The sequence below is a fragment of the Magallana gigas genome, chromosome 10, assembly GCF_963853765.1.
Source record: "Magallana gigas chromosome 10, xbMagGiga1.1, whole genome shotgun sequence".
In the NCBI taxonomy this organism is placed as follows: domain Eukaryota; kingdom Metazoa; phylum Mollusca; class Bivalvia; order Ostreida; family Ostreidae; genus Magallana; species Magallana gigas.
Window position 1 is genome coordinate 29,046,553 of NC_088862.1, and position 6,183 is coordinate 29,052,735.

Below are 6,183 nucleotides of genomic sequence, written 5' to 3' on the forward strand. Positions count from 1 at the left end.
AGATAGAAAGTACTTTAGAAATTCAAAATTTGAAGCTAATGAAAGAATGCAAAAAAGTCGCTTCTAATTTTTGAACAAAAATTATTAAGATACTACATGTAGTACATGTACGTAAATTTTCTAAAGATTATTTTGCAATTTTGATCTTTATTATTCTCGATAAATAAAGCCATTTCACCCAAAATAATTTTCATTCGGATAGTTTGTTTGTATTAAAATATCAATAAACATTACTCACTTCCTGATTTATTAACATTTGTCCCAGTAAAACGTGATAAAATCCTGTCAAAAATTTCCATTTTAAAATTAGTTATTGACATATGTAACAGATAAAAAACCAATACCAGTCGTAGTTTGCTCTGAACTTGGGTTCACAACTGTTGAATGGGTGGCAAAAGAAGATTCAATTACTGAGATATCAGTGGACGCTGGTGAGTACAGTGCTGCTATCGTGAAAGTTGACAAAACTATCCTATCCTATCCTATATCCTGTATCCTGCATCCTATCCTGCAAATAAGCTCTATCCTATCCTATCCTATCCCATACTTTCAAAATATAGGAATGCAAGTTAAATGAAACGAAATTTTAAAATTAAATGAATTTATCAATTAATGTAGTACTCAAAATGAATAATTAAATCTTAAAACCGAATATTCATCGAGCGGGATAACTTACTTACCTGTGCAACGGTAAAATTAAATCGTACGCGGGATGGACACAATAACGTAAACAAACAGGTAAGCGATTAGTTTTTTGATTTAATTATATGTATGCATAAAAAACAGATAAATAACTTCGATGCACTTATTGAGGAACTGTTTAGTCACATATTTTTATCAAATTATTTTCTTATCACATATAACTGAGCGTAATTCTCATTATTCGAGCGATTCGTTCGGCGATAAATGTAAACACGATCTGAAAATAAATAATTCCTTTAGGAAGTTTATATCGTTTATATTTAAACCACTCGGATTTATTTTTAAAGTATAAATTCTTAAGCATTTATAGCTAGCTAACATTTATTAATTCGATATGTTCAGGTTATTATCGGACAGAAATATGCGTCCCTGTTATTGGGCATCGAAGAAATTATATGAAACGTGAAGCAATGTCTGTTTCTTGTATTCATGTTTATCTTTTAAAATTCCAAATTAGTCGTTTATAAATTCAAGCTTTTATTAATTTGCAGACTTTAAATGAAGTAAATACAGAAATCTATTTCTGGCGTTGTCAAATGTTGCAGCGAATTCTCGCAGGAACTCGGTACTTGCGTACGAATTGACAAAGATGTAGCGCCGTCAATTTAGCGCGCATTAATGTTATGCACCGCGTTCTTGATATAATAATTATTCTTAAATGGTTTAACTTGTAAAACGTATTAAATTGACATTGAAAATACATTGTTTAGCCAATTTTCGTTTCGCAAAATAACTCTGAAATTTATACTCGAATCTGATTGGCTACAGGATGCAGGATAGGATAGGATAGGATAGGATAGAACTTAACTTTTATATTTCTATCATGTATCGTGCATCCTGCATCCTATCCTATCCTATCCTTGTCAACTTTCAGGATAGCAGCACTGTAACTCGTAAGCTCAGTTGTTTCTTGATCCGGAGTAGTTAAATATGTAATATTTGATACTTCAGATGTCTGTATACCTGTTGTGTGTAGATCTAATGTAGTGGAACCAATCTGAGTAGACATTTCGTTTCGTTTTGAATCTGTGATCTCAGTGGAAGCATGACTTAATGTTTCAATGACTGGTGTATTTGTGGTCGTAGATTCTGGACGCAATGATTCACTTGAATGTGGGTCAAGAGTGGAGGCAGTTTGACTTGATATATCATGTGTTGACTGATCTTTGGTTGTGGTGGCACCCTGACCGGATGTTTCAGTTTCAGCCTCGTAAGTGGTGGTTGTTTTAAGATTTGATGATTCAGTTGAATCAGGTGGGCTTCTAGAAAACGTCGCTTCATCAGTGGTGGTTAAGTCAAATGACGAATATATTGTCTCAGGTTCCATTGTATGCGTGGTTATGTTCATTAGAGAATTTTGTTCATGAATCGGAAAAGCGGAAGTGTGATTGTTTACGATATCTGCAATAATTATTTGAAATAAATCAGAACAATAAATTATACGTTATGTCATGAATTGTTTTTTGAGATAACTACCAGAAATATTTTAGATGATCCAAATTGCTCTTTACAAACTGAGTTACGGACCTTAAAGTGGGCGATGATATTGTATTTAAGATTCTAATACATGATCTAGTAACACATACAAAACAAATCTCACCGTTCGTTTTCATTGTAGATTGTTGATTTTGTTCCAATTCTAATAAATGTACCTGTAAAAAAAATAAGAACTATCAAAAACTTACAGCTAACGTCTTACAATACGGATTGAGATTTGCGTTTAAAGCATGTAGAAAAAATTGCAATTCAGTTTAATGGTAAATTGTGAGTTTTCTTTGGTCAAATTTTCTGTTATGAACTAAATTGTAGAAATTAATAATTTGCATCAACAAACAGTTTAAATATATTTCAATTCTTGTCTTTAAGAGAGAAAAATACACCCTATTGGCAAGTGAGCACTGAAAACCATTTATTATTTAAACGTTGAACATTTTCACAAGATTAGTGCTCTTAATGTTCATCATTTACACAGCATCATCGATTGCCTCTCTTCATTCATTTTACCATACTAATTTATAAAGTTAACTTGTTTGCGTAATTAAAAATGCTTTTTTAACATTGTAATCACACGAATTGCTTCGATTTGTGAACCATATCTTTAGTATATGGTTAACCTATAATATTGAAGAACACAATTACTTAAAATGTATAAATAAAATATTGTCACGTATGCTGTGAAAAAAATAATAGTCAAACATGCATGATTTATACTGTGGTTTTGTTTAAAAATAGTGAATTCCAGTGTCTGTTGATTTTATTGTTGACCCACGAAATGAAATATTCATTGAAGTTCCATTTCTAATGACATAATATAATGAAAGAGTCTTTTTTTCACGAGTTTATGTATGTTTTTAAAGGTTGTAACATTTTTTTCAGTTCCCAAAAGAAATAGTGCTATGTGGCAACGTACTTTGAAAAATTACGCACTTTGAATTTTTTTTTCAAAGTGCGTTAAATTTTGGACAAAATCAACGCACTTTGAAATTTTTTTTCAATGTGCATTCAATTTTGGACCAAGTTAACCCACTTTGAAATTTTTTTCAAAGTGCGTTATGAAGGTACATCAGCATTTTTTAGTATCGAGACACCTAACGCACTTTGAAAAAAAATGTATACGCTTTGTTGTAAATTAAGTACAGTGATAAACGAGCTGATCAAACAATAATTTCTCCAATGGTGTGGAATCTATAAGTGTTTCAACATAGACCCTCTTTTCAAATTCTAATAGTGTAAATCACTTCATTATAAAAAAAATTACATGTACATTGACAAACATCATATCATTATTAACTTAAAAATAAGCAATAGGGTATGAGTTTTTTTTTTCTCGCACTGATCCTCGAAAAGATCATATTGTTTTTGATAACCATAACTAACGTACAATGTATCATTTTTTCACAGCATATTTGTTTATAAGCACATGCAATTGAATACACTTGAAATACCTTATACATTATCTCCTATCAATAAATAAATCAAATAATTTTCGTTTCTGGCACAGCACAATGTACCAGATAATTATTAATTTTGCAGTAAACAAAAAAAAAGAGGAAAATGCAGTTGCTAAGCGTTGCAGTTTATGTCATATTTGAATAATTCAAATCTCCCGAGTTGTTCTTTATGTAAATTGTTAAACTACGCAGGCTTATTAAAAAAGGGAGACATTTCTTATCGAGAAACTGTTTTTTAAGTTAGCTGAGAATGCAGTGGGTTCTTTCTAAAATATATTCCATTAAGCTACACAAGGTTAAAACAATTATTATTTGTATCTAAAATCATATATTACTTCGACTAAACCCTGATCAATTTTTTTTAAAAGTGCGTTAATATCGCCGATAAAACGCACTTTGAAAAGAATATGTTGACTTAGTCCCAAAATTAACGCACATTGAAAAATTTCTTCAAAGTGCTTACTTTTTCTGCGTTGTAACAGTGATGTTATTTAATTCAAAGTTATGTTTATACAAAGCTTTTCATCACCATAATATTGAGAAAGGGCCGCAACAAATAACAAAAATATTAAAAAGACTGCATTATATTTGCTTTCATTAGTGTAATTAAAATATTGACAAAATATGATTCATATTCTTGCAGTACAGATTAGTTTCAGTTTCCATAAAACACGTATAATTAGAGTTCTATTATCGAATAGAGGATTGGTAACCAATGTTTAGGCAATTTATTTAAAGTCTGTCAGATTGTTTGATTTAGTTTAATTTATCAATTAAAGGCAATGGGTTTATTTGATCCAAGCTCATCTCCAAAATATAAAATAACCTTCTATAACTTATTTATGTTTAAAAAAAGAAATATTTGTTATTTTGACAAACAAAATAATTCAAAAGTGCACAGATAAAACAGTTTACAAATGAGTCCCATGGAATTTTAGTGCCAAAAGATGCACCCGTAACTCCAATTTTTGTAAAAAAAAATTATTGGAAGTAGTCCAATTAAAACCCTTTTAGAACAGTCAATACTGAGTATGTAAGAGTACGACGTTTAGCGCTTTGATTAGTACCTCCAAGGAGTACTCTGCGAAGATAAGGGGAATTTCCTGCTGGTTTCGTACATTGTAACACCAATGTATATCAAAATGGCGCAAAAGAGACCGCAAATACTTTGTTCAGAATAATTAGATATTAACAAAAGGGGTAAAAATAATCCGTCTGGTAGCTTATCTAGAGCTTTCCAGATTGACTTAAAACATTACAAAATATGAAAATTTATAAATTTTTATGTATTTTGACTATAAATTATTGATTTGGTTTGTTGCACTTGAGCCGTTTAAAGAGTTAGATACGTTGAGCTATAATTTGATTTTAAAAGAAGTTAAAAACTCGAGGTCAGAGTATGAACTTTTTCAAAAAATGGTGAATAGAAAAAAATTTCAAACCAAAAACCATATCAGTAATTATCAAAATTAATATTTATCCCCTCTCCGTTAAATAAGTGAAATGACAAAAACCAAAAAAACAACCAATATAGATACCCATCATTAAGATAGAGCTAAAAACACTCTAAAATGTACTTTGAGAACTATCTTGAAAAAAAAAACATAAACAAGAAAAAACAAAGCGCGAGCGGTTCACCGATTCTTCAAAGCACATGCAATTTTGCAAAATCTAATTTCATCATAATTAAATTTTGTTTGAAACTCTATTCTTCATTAAATTGTCCTTTTGGGTTTAAGATGTTTTTGTCATGAGTGTTACTGTTAAATTTTTGTACAATCAAAAAGCTCTTATAATTGATTGGGTGCTTAAATTGTGAAAGTAGAATCATTTTAAGAAGATTGAAATTTTTACCTTTAGATAACGTCGACAATTTCTAACAGCTGTGTCATTTGAATTCAAGTTTTCTGCAAAACTTGTTTTCCAAATTCTACATTGACCCATTTCTTCACAGACGTCCATTCCCGAACAATTGTTTTGGGTACTGCATTCGGCACCACACCGTATAAAAGCATTAGCGTGCCTAGGTATTGTGATATCCAAGACCACGCTAATATTTTCATTTGGTAATACTGTTCCCCAAAATACAAATCTGTTTTCCTCAATTTTAGATGTCACTGTGGCAAAAAACAGAGTTGATAAGGAAATTATAAGTAGCATGATTACACGAGAGCTAAGTTTGTTCTGTGCAGACTTAGTAGAACGCCCGTAGTGTGGAAATTTAGTCGTGTATTAAGATATTGATCCCACTCTTTGAAGCGTTTAACAATAGAAATCTTCATCTACATTGCATATCAAATTAAAGTTTACGCAAATACAGTCAGTAACTTGACTTGCAACAAATTGAATTTTGCTGGGAACTTTAGAGAATACATGTAAAGTGAGTAAGACTGGCAAGAATTTGAACACGGGACACTTAAAATAATCATTTGAATGTCACATCATTGCAGGTAATATCAAGTGGACATACTTCAGCCAGTTCCTATCTTATTTACAGATAAAACGTATGCTGTTAAATTTTACCTGCTTT

General features: G+C 30.8%; 1 long non-coding RNA gene across 1 annotated transcript; it reads right to left on the bottom strand.

The window, feature by feature from the left end:
* Positions 1-1,594: 1,594 nt before the first annotated feature.
* LOC117683764 (uncharacterized) lies at positions 1,595-5,829 on the bottom strand. Its single transcript, XR_010710199.1, has 3 exons — positions 5,508-5,829; positions 2,303-2,354; positions 1,595-2,103 (listed from the first exon to the last, which is right to left on the bottom strand). It is a non-coding gene; the product is annotated as an uncharacterized lncRNA (long non-coding RNA).
* Positions 5,830-6,183: the final 354 nt, after the last annotated feature.